Source organism: Ovis aries, chromosome 1 (genome assembly GCF_016772045.2).
Source record: "Ovis aries strain OAR_USU_Benz2616 breed Rambouillet chromosome 1, ARS-UI_Ramb_v3.0, whole genome shotgun sequence".
Taxonomy (NCBI): domain Eukaryota; kingdom Metazoa; phylum Chordata; class Mammalia; order Artiodactyla; family Bovidae; genus Ovis; species Ovis aries.
In genome coordinates, this window is record NC_056054.1 from 19952235 (window position 1) to 19963438 (window position 11204).

At 43.8% G+C, this 11204-nt stretch overlaps 1 long non-coding RNA gene across 2 annotated transcripts in view; it reads right to left on the reverse strand.

The window, feature by feature from the left end:
* The window catches only part of LOC105608026 (uncharacterized), a 71253-nt gene extending 60826 nt beyond the window's left edge, over positions 1-10427 (reverse strand). For both annotated transcript variants that reach the window (XR_003589314.3, XR_009598050.1), the window contains exon 1: positions 10257-10427. This is a non-coding gene — a long non-coding RNA (uncharacterized LOC105608026). The remainder of the gene's footprint in view (positions 1-10256) is intronic.
* Positions 10428-11204: the final 777 nt, after the last annotated feature.

Here is an 11204-nt window from a genome sequence, read left to right on the forward strand (position 1 = left end):
CATTCATTTAAAGTATATACACTTTCTCTCTCTAAATGCTTACAACCACCAGGCAACAGTCAGCCCACTCGTGATGCTGCTGTAAGGAGCTTGGCTAGGTTAGAGTATCTTTCCTGCTGGGCTTGGAGCTTAGTCTAGTACATATGTTGCAGTTTCAGCCCCTCTGTCCATGGTTTGGTGACCAATACTCTCGAGTTGCCTGAAGTTCAGCCTTGGGGAATCTGGTATGATTGGTCACCCTATCAAGACAGTTGACCCAGAGCAGATGGAGAAGATGTGAGACCTGGAAAATAGCTGGGATTCCCATAACCTCTCCCAGTTTGCTGGATTGATGAGCCAGACTGGGCATCAACTCCACCCTTCCTTCTAGGTTCCCAGCCAAAGCCTAGTTAAACTGAAGTCAAGGGCGACACCTAGAGTCTGTGTGAAAAACTGCAGTCTGGTAACCACCTACCTGCCCTTGAGGCCTTAGTTGGGTTAGTTCCTTTCAGTTCAGTTCAATTCAGTCGCTCTGTTGACTCTTTGCAACCCCATGGACGGCAGTATGCCAGGCCTCCCTGTCCATCACTAACTCCCAGAGTTTACTCAAACTCATGTCCATTGAGTCGGTGATGCCATCCAACCATCTTATCCCTCTGTCGTCCCCTTCTCCCACCTTCAATCTTTCTGAGCATCAGGGTCTTTTCCAACAAGTCAGTTCTTCACATCAGGTGGCATTAAAGTTTCAGCATCAGTCCTTCCAATGAATATTCAGGACTGATTTCCTTTAAGATGGACTGTTTGGATCTCCTTGCTGTCTAAGGAACTCTCAAGAGTATTCTCCAACACTGCAGTTCAAAAGCATCAATTCTTCAGCGCCCAGCTTTCTCTATAGTCCAACTCTCACATCCATACATGACTACTGGAAAAACCATAGCTTTGACTAGATGGACCTTTGTTGGCAAAGTAATGTCTCTGCTTTTCAATATGCTGTCTAGGTTGGTCATAGCTTTTTTTCCAAGGAGTAAGCGTCTTTTAATTTCATGGCTGCAGTCACCATCTGCAGTGATTTTGGGGCCCCAAAAAATATTCTGTCACTGTTTCCACTGTTTCCCCATCTATCTGCCATGAAGTGATGGGACCGGATGCCATGATCTTAGTTTTCTGAATGTTGAGTTTTAAGCCAACTTTTTCACTTTCCTTTCATCAAGAGGCTCTTTAGTTCCTCTTCACTTTCTGCCATAAGGGTGGTGTCATCTGCATATCTGCGGTTATTGATATTTCTCCAGGCAATCTTGATTCCAGCTTCATCCAGCCCAGCATTCTCATGATGTACTCTGCATATAAGTTAAATAAGTACGGTGAAAACATAGAGCTTTGACATACTCCTTTCCCAATTTGGAACCAGTCTGTTGTTCCATGTCCAGTTCTAACTGTTGCTTCTTGACCTGCATAGATTTCTCAGGAGGCAGGTCAGGTGGTCTGGTATTCCCATCTCTCTCAGAATTTTCCAGTTTGTTGTGTACACATAGTCAAAGGTTTTGACATAGTCAATAAAGCAAAAGTAGATGTTTTTCTGGAACTCTTGCTTTTTCGATGATCCAGAGGATGCTGGCAATTTGATCTCTGGTTCCTCTGCCTTTTCTAAAACCAGCTTGAACATCAGGGAGTTCACAGTTCACATACTGCTGAAGCCTGGCTTGGAGAATTTTGAGCATTACTTTACTAGCATGTGAGATGAGTGCAATTGTGTGGTAGTTTGAGCATTCTTTGGCATTGCTTTTCTTTGGGACTGGAATGAAAACTGACATTTTCCAGTCCTGTAGCCACTTCTAAGTTTTCCAAATTTTCTGGCATATTGAGTGCAGCGCAGCACTTTCACAGCATCATCTTTTAGGATATGAAATTAGTTAGTTCAGTAAATATTTATTATTGAGCTCTCACCATGTGCCAACCCTTGTATTAGGCACTAGGCACAAGTCCTGGGGGTCTTAGAAGACATCCTCAAACAAGTTAAATTTATGTTGAGACCTGAGGTTGGAGAAGGAAATGGCAACCCACTCCAGTATTCTTGCCTGGAGAATCCCATGGAAAGAGGAGCCTGACAGGCTACAGTCCATGAGGTTGCAAGAGATGGACACGACTTAGTAACTAAACCACAACCACCATCTATTGAGGTATTTGCTAGGTCAAGGCAGGAGAGCAAGAGTTTTCCAGGCAGGAAGAAATAGCAAAGACAAAAACTCTGAGTGGAAAGGACCACAAAACATCCAAGAAGCTAATTACAGTACGAAGGAGGGAGCCAGTGATGACAACAGCAGTTGGGAGGGTTACTAGGGCCTATTAAAAAAAGTCAGGGGATTTTTGTCTTTCGGGTTTTTTTTTTTTTGGTCTTTACCCTGAGTGCAATCAGAACTTAGTGAAGGGTTTTAAGCAGGACTGTAACATAATAGGGCTTCCCCAGCGGCTCAGTGGTAAAAAAAAAATATGCCTGTAATGCAGAAGCTGTGGGTTCAATCCTTTGGTCGGGAAGATGCCCTGCAGAAGGAAATGGTAACCCACTCCAGTATTCTTGCCTGGGAAAGCCTACGGACAGAGAAGCCCGGCAGGCTACAGTCCACTGGGTCACAAAAGAATCAGACACAACTTACCAATTAAACAGCAATAACATAATCAAACCTGCATTTTTCAAAGCTTACTCTGGCTTGGAGGGTATTAAGTCTAAAGCCAGGGAGGCGATTAGAAGATCACTGCAGTGTCCAGATGGTCCACAGTCTGGACCTGGATGGTACAGGGAGATGATGAGAGATGATGGTTTGAGAGATGTTATGGGGACAAATGGGCAGAGACATGGTAATTGATTGGAGGTGAGGGTTGAGGAACAGTGAAGTTCAAAAATGACTTGCAGGTTTCTGGCTAGGATCACTGGACAGCAGTGGGACAGCTGCTGTGATGGAAGCACAAGAAGGAGCATGATGTTGGACACATGGAATCTGAGGGACCCATGGGACATCCACATCAAGATGGCAAATAAGCATGTGAATAAAGATTTGTTGTTGTTCAGTCACTAAATCGTGTCCAACTCTGCAACCCCAAGGACTGTAGCACACCAGTCTCCTTGGTCCTCCACCATTTCCCAGAGTTTGCTCAAATTCCTGTCCATTGGGTCAGTGATACTACCTAACCATCTCATCCTCTGCTGCCCCCTTTGCCTTTAGCCTTCAATCTTTCCCAGCACTGGGGTCTTTTCCAATGAGTTGGCTCTTCACATCAGCTGGCCAAAGTATTGGAGATTCAGCTTCAGCATCAGTCCTTCCAATGAGTATTCAGGGTTGATTTCCTTTAGGATTGACTGGTTTGATCTCCTTGCAGTCCATGGGACTCTCAAGAGTCTTCTCCAGGTTAGGAAGAAGGAAATAATGTGGGGGTCATACACTTGCAGATGGTAACTGAAGCCCTGAGCAGCACCAACCTTCACACGTGGGCAGAGGAAGACCAGGCAAGTATTATAAAAAAGTATTATAAAAGCCAGGGCCAGAGTGTTTCAGAAAGAAAAGCGTGGTCAACCCCATAAAACATTTCTGAGAGGCAGCGAGATGAGATCCGGAAATTGTTGACTAGACAACATGAAGGTCATTAGTAACCTTAGATCCTTTTAAAGTGGAATGATGGAGAGAAGTCAAGTTAGAGTGAATTGTGCTGTGAACAGGAGGTGAAGAGGTGGAGAAAGTAACTGAAGCCAATTCTTTCAATAAATTTGGCTAAACTATCACAAGGTACCAGTGAGAGTGTGTGTGCTATGTCACTTCAGTCATGTCCAACTGTAACCCCATGGACTGTAGTCTGCCAGGCTCCCCTGTCCATGGGATTCTCTAAGCAAGAATACTGGAGTGGTTGCCATGCCCTCCTCCAGGGGATCTTCCTGACCCAAGGATCAAATCTTTTGTCTCCTGCATTGGCAGGTGGGTTCTTTACCACTGAGCTACCAGGGAAGCCCTAGCACTTCAGGCAGAAGGATGTGCTAGTAACTTCAAGAATGTGAGAGTGTAATTAGGTACAACTTTTTTGAATGGTAATTAGGCAGAACTTATGAAAATTAAAAACACACATAGTCTTTATCCCAACAATTTTACTTCCAAGAAGTTAGACTGTAAATGTACTTTATCTATGTACAATGACTTACAGAAAGGATATTTACTGTGGCATTTTATAAATAGCTAAAGTGAAATACAACTAACACATTCGTCAACAGGGGGCTGGTTAAATTAGCTGTAATACATCCATGCGACAGGATGTTATATGTCCATTAAAAAGAACATGTTAGATTGATATGTATTGAAATGGGTACATACCTAAGACTGGATTTATCAAGGAAAAAAGTATGCCATATAAATGCTTGTATAAATGAACAGAAAATACTTTAAATGGATACATAAGAAACTCTTCATAGTGGTTACTTCTGCAGAGTAGTCAGTGTAAGAATTTTACTTTTCATTTTATGGTTTTTCTTATGTTTGGATCTTTATTGAGAGCAATGTACAATGAAAATTTATGTAATTTATATATCTATATAATAATTGATATAACTAGTTTTTTAATGGGCACCAGACTTAAATAGACATTTCTCCGAAGAAGACATACACATGGTCAGCAGGCACATGAAAAGATGTTCAACATCACTAATTATTAGAGAAATGTAAATCAAAACTACAGTGAAGTACCAACTCACATTGGTCAGAATGGCCATTATCCAAAAAATCATAAATGCTGGAGAAGGTGTGCAGAAAAGGGAACACTCCTACACTGGTGCTGGGAATGTAAATTGGTACAGCCATCATAGAAAACAGTATGGGGGTTCCTTAAAAGGCTAAAAATAGAGCTACCATGCAATCCAGCAATTCCACTCCTGGGCAGGTATCAGGGAAAGATGAAAACTCTAATTCAAAAAGATACATCCAGGGAATTCCCTGGAAGTCTAGTGGTTAAGACGGCACTTTCACTGCTGTGGGCCTAGGTTCAATCCCTGTTTGGGGAACTAAGATTCTGCAAACCATGAGGCATGGCCAAAATACAAGTAAACAAAAATCCCAAGAGGAAAAATGCACTGTAATGATTAAGAGACTAAAAAAACTAAAAAAAATTTTAAATTTAAAAAAATTTGAAATTCTATCCTCTCCATTTACCAGCTGTCTGATTTGCTGACTTGGCAAATTATTTAACTCTTCTTTGCCTCAGTCTCCTCATCAGTATTTTTGCTTAATGAGTTAATGTGTGTTACCGAAGGTTTTGTTCTTATTACAAATATTCATTATCCATAATTAGATTAAAAGTAGGGGCAATGTCAAGTGTGTGTATGTGTTCTTAGCAGATAGTAAAGTTCCTCATACATAGTATAACAAATATTTATTAAATAAATGAAATACTAGAAAGAAAAAAGTACTTGGAAAATCATTTTTTGTTCTCATTTTTTTACTTTGCATATGTTAGTTCCATAAAATAATGTTAAATAAAAAAATAATAATCTAGGGGACTTCTCTGATGGTCAGGGGTTAAAAATCTGCCCTGCCATACAGGAGACATGGGTTCAATACCTGGCTGGGGAACTAAAAATACCACATGCCACAAAGCAACTAAGCCTGGGCAGTGCAAGCACTGAGCCTGCATGCTCTGGAGCCTGCGTGCCACAGCTAGAGAGTCCATGCACCTCAACAAAAGATCCCTCATGATGCAAGGAAGGTTTTGCATTCCACAACTAAGACCCTCTGCACCCAAATAAATTTGTTAATGTGATGTGTATATATATATATATATATGTATACATATACAATGGAATATTAGTCAGCCATGAAAAGAATGAAATATTGCCATTTGCAGCAACATTCATGAACCTAGAGAATATCATACAAAGTGAAGTAAGTTAGAACAGAAAGACAGATATTATATATCACTTATATGTGGAATCTTGAAAAATACAAAACAGAAACAGACTCACAGACATAGAAAACAAACTTATGGTTACCAAAGGGGAAGGGGATGGGAGGAGAAGGAAAATAATCTGGAAAAAAAAATTTATATATATATATATATATGTATAACTGAATCACCCTGCTATACACCTGAATCTAGCACAATATTGTAAGTCAACTTTACTTTCAGAAAACTTATTTTTACAAGTTTGACTGTGAAAGGGAGGAGAATTATACAAAAACAGTTGTAGAAGTAAGCAGGATAGAAGAGAAAGGAACAGTTCGGGTTCTTTTCTTTTTTTAAGATGAGAGACAAGAGCAGTTGGCGGGGGGTGGGGGGGTGCGGGGGCGGGGTGCAGATGACACATCTGACTACAGAATGGAAGATTCTAGATGAGAGAGAACTATTGATCTCTTAAGAGGGAAAGAGTAAAGATATACAGGAGAGAGAGGAAAATCAGTAAAGCAAGTTCACTGATTTTACAGGGATTTCCAACTGTGCAGGGATTGTCACCCCAACTCTATCCTTTTCTTCACCACCTGTGTTGTTCATGCATGCATGTTAAGTAGCCTCAATAGTGTCCGACTCTGTGTGACCCTACGGACTGTAGCCCACCAGGCTCCTCTGTCCATGGGATTCTCAAAGCAAGAATGCGGGAATGGATTGCCAGTATCACTGATGATGTCAGTGTTGGTGGGATCCAGTGCCCTGGTTAGTCCAGCAGGTTTTCAGAGCCTGGCCCTAGGGCTATGGAAATGAAAACACATTCTGCCACTCCCACCCTCCCAGGAAGCTCCCAATCTAGGGGTTTAATTAGTTGACCCCTGAACAACACAGGGCTTCCCAGGAGGCACTAGTAGTAAAGAAGCTGCCTGACAATTCAGGAGACATAAGAGTCACAGGTTCGATCCCTGGGTCGGGCATATCCTTGGGTCGGGCGTGGCAACCCAATCTAGTATTCTTGCCTGGAGAATCCCACGGACAGAGGAGCCTGGCGGGCTACAGTCCATAGGGTCACACAGAGTCGGACACAGCTGAACTGACAGCATGCATGCATGAACAACACAGGTGGTAAAGGAACAGATAGGGCTGGGGTGACAATCTCTGCACAGCTGGAAATCCCTGTAAAATATGCATATAACTTTATAGTCAGCCCCCCATACCTGCTGTTCCACATCCTCAGATTCAACATACCACGGATGATATACTAATACAGTATGTATTTATGTATGATGCCAAAACCATCACAAAGAAAAAGAAATGCAAGAAGGCAAAATGATTGTCTGAGGAGGCCTTACAAATAGCTGAGAAGAGAAAGGGAAAGCAAAGAAGAAAGCAAAAGATATACTCAACTGAATGCAGAATTCCAAAGAATAGCAAGCCAGAGATAAGAAAGTCTTCTTAAGTAAACAATGCAAAGAAATAGAGGAAAACAAAAGAATGGGAAAGACTAGAAAACTCTTCAAGAAAATTATACCAAGGAAACATTTCAGGCAAAGACAGGCACAATAAAGGAAAGAAATGGTAAGGACCTAACAGAAGCAGAAGAGATTAAAAAGAGGTGGCAAGAATACACAGAAGACCTTTACCCAAAAAGGTCTTAATGACTCATATAACCATGATGGTGTAATAATCACTCACCTAGAGCCAGATATCCTGGAGTGTGAAGTCAAGTGGGCCTTAGGAAGCATTACTATGAACAAAGCTAGTGGAGGTGATGGAATTCCAGTTGAGCTATTTCAAATCCTAAACAATGATGCTGTTAAAGTGCTGCACTCTATATGCCAGCAAATTTGGAAAGCTCAGCAGTGGCCACAGGACTGGAAAAGGTCAGTTTTCATTCCAATCCCAAAGAAAGGCAATGCCAAAGAATGTTTAAACTGCACAATTCTGCTCATTTCACATGCTAGCAAGGTAATGCTTGAAATCCTTCAAGCTAGGTTTCAACAGTACGTGAATTGAGAACGTCCAGATGTACAAGCTGAATTTAGAAAAGGCAGAGAAACCAGAGATCAAATTGCCAACATCCGTTGGATCATGGAAAAAGCGAGAGAATTCCAGAAAACATCTAATTCTGCTTCACTGACTATGCTAAAGCCTTTGACTGAGTGGATCACAACAGACTGTGGGAAATTCTTAAAGAGATGGGAATACCAGACAGACCACCTTACCTGCCTCCTGAGAAACCTGTATGCTGGACAAGAAGCAACAGTTAGAACTGGACATGGAACAACAGACTGGTTCCAAATTGGGAAAAGGGTATGTCAAGACTGTATCTTGTCACCCTGCTTATTTAACTTATATGCAGAGTACATCATAGGAAATGCTGGGCTGGATGACTGACACACTGAAATCAAGATCACCCTCAGATATGCAGATGATATCACCCTAAAGGCAGAAAGTGAAGAGAAACTAAATAGCCTCTTGATGAAGGTGAAAGAGAAAAGTGCAAAAGGTGGTTTAAAATTCAGCATTCAAAAAACTAAGATCACGGCATCTGATCCTATCACTTCACGGCAAATAGATGTGGGAAAAATGGAAACAGTGGCAAATATTACTTTCCTAGGCTCCAAAATCATGGCGGACAGTGACTACAGCCATGAAATTAAAAGACGCTTGCTCCTTGCATGAAAGCTATGACAAATCTAGAAAGCATATTAAAAAGCAGAGACATCACTTTGCTGACAAAGGTTCATATACTCAAAGCTATGATTTTTCCAGTAGTCATGTATGGATGTGAGAGTTGGACCATAAAGAAGACTGAGCATCGAAGAATTGATGCTTTTGAACTGTGGTGTTGGAGAAGACTCCTGAGAGTCCCTTGGACAGCAAGGAAATCAAACCAGTCAATCCTAGATGACATCAACCCTGAATACTCATTGGAAGGACTGATGCTGAAGCTCCAATACTCTGGCCACTTGATGTTAAGAACTGACTCATTGGAAAAGACCCTGAAGCTAGGAAAGATTGAAGGCAGGAGGAGAAGAGGACGACACAGGATGAGATGGTTAGATGGCATCACTGACTCATGAGTTTGAGCATACTCTGGCAGATGATGAAGAACAGGGAAGACTGGCGTTTTACAGTCTATGGGGTTGTATAGAGTTGGACACAACTTAGGGACTGAACAACAACAGTATGTGTTTACTGAAAAAACCCCACATATGAGTGGACCTGCATGTAAGTTCAAACTCATGTTGTTCAAGGGTCAACTGTACTAACAACTGTCAATCAACTACACTCGCTCTCACCTCCCAGGCCTTTGTATAAGCTGTGTCCTCCACCTGGAGCATTTCACTCCCAATCTCCAACACATAAAAGTTACCCCTCACCTTTTCAATTCCTACTTAAAAGTCTGGTCTCAACTTCCCCTGGAAGCCTTCCCTAGACCTCCAGACAATGTTAGAAGCAACAGTTTCTTCACTGGCCTCCCCAGTCTGCCCTGGCACCCCTCCAGCCTATTATCAACTCAGCAGCCAGCTAGGTTCAATGAAAATGCAGTCTGATATGTCAGCCTTCATCTTAAAACCTCCAATGGCTTCCTATCTTGTTAGATAAGTGAAAGTGTTTTTTTTTTTAAGTGAGTGTTAGTCACTCAGTCCTGTCAGACTCTCTCCCCAGGGCCTGTAGCCCGCCAGGCTCCTCTCTGTTCATGGGATTCTCTGGGCAAGAATGCTAGAGTGGGTAGCCATATCCCTTCTCCAGGGCATCTTCCCTACCCAGGGATCGAACCTGTGTCTCCCACATTGCAAGCAGATTCTTTACCATCTGAGCCACCACGGAAGCCCATCTTACTCAGAGTAAAAGCCAAAGTCCTAACAGGCTAAAAGCCCTCCTCCCTATCTTCTTCCAGCTTCACTGGTCCCTTGCTCCAGCACACCAGCCCCATTCCTGCCTCTGAGCCTTTCCGTTTGTTCCTCTTGCCCCCACACTTCCTTCAACAATTAATTAAAAAGTCACCAACTCGGAATTCTGACATTTTACAACATGGATGAAACTTACAGGCATCATGCTAAATGAAATAAACCAAACACACACTGCCCAATTTCATTTACATGAGGTACCCAGAGTAGTCAAAACTATAACAGAGACATTAAAATAGAATAACGGTTGCCAGCGGCCGGGGGGAGGGGCGAGTGGAGAATTATCTACTGGGTAGCGCTTCAGCTGTGGGAAAAGGGTTCTGTACTTGGAAGAGGGGCTGGGTGCACAACACGAATGTACTCAATGCCATTGAACTATACCTTAAAAATGGAACATGGTAAATATTATGTGTATTTTACCACACACAAACACACGCACAAAGTCACCTTCTTTACGGTCTTCCAGGTCACTCCTTATAAAAAGTCAAGAACTCAAGGAGAACGGGATCACGTGGAAGAAGGGCGAGGGCAAAGCCAGAAAGGAGGGAGCCACACAGGGAGCCTCCTTGAAAGGGTCGGGGCCCGGAAGAGGCGCCGCCTGAAAGGCGGGACCTTCCCAGAGCGCGTTTCTGAGGAAGAGAGTAAGTCCGGAGCTTGGGAGGAGCCGGCTCCAGGAAGGGCGGAGTGGGGCGCCATCATGGAAGGGCGGTGGTGGGGGGTGGGGAGAGGAGGGCGGGGCGGGGGAGAGGCGGGGAGGAGGCGGGAGGAGAGTGGGGAGGGGGGTGAGGAGAGGAGGGCGAGGCGGGAGGGGAGGGGGGAGGAGAGGAAGGCGGGAGGGGTGGGGAGCGGGGAGGAGAGGGGTGGGAGGGGCTTGAACGGTGAGAGCTCTCCTGTGGAAAGAGGCGAAAAGTGGGAGGGGAAGCGGTGGGGGAAAGAGCTGGAGGCTGCTGAGGAACCGAATTTCCTCTGAGGCAGAGGGCATCTCGGGTAGCCGGCTTCCTAGACTGAGCGCTCCACGAATTCGACCTCTTGGCCCTCCACACCCCTCACCTCGACCTCTTCTGACCTTGTCGTTGTAGACGGCAGATGTGTTAGGCGTGGCATCACTACCTCACCTCTCGGACCACGCGCCCTCGCGTACTACAGGCCGCTTTGCTCAGGTCTCCACCCTCAGCATCAGTAGCCCCAGTCAGTCAGTTCAGTCGCTCATCCTTTCCGACTCTGCGACTCCATGAGCCGCAGCACGCCAGGCCTCCCTGTCCATCACCAACTCCCGGAGTTCACCCAAACCCATGTCCATTGAGTCGGTGATGCCATCCAACCATCTCTTCCTCTGCCGTCCTCTTCTCCTGCCCTCAATCTTTCCCAGCATCAGGGTCTTTTCCAATGAGTCAG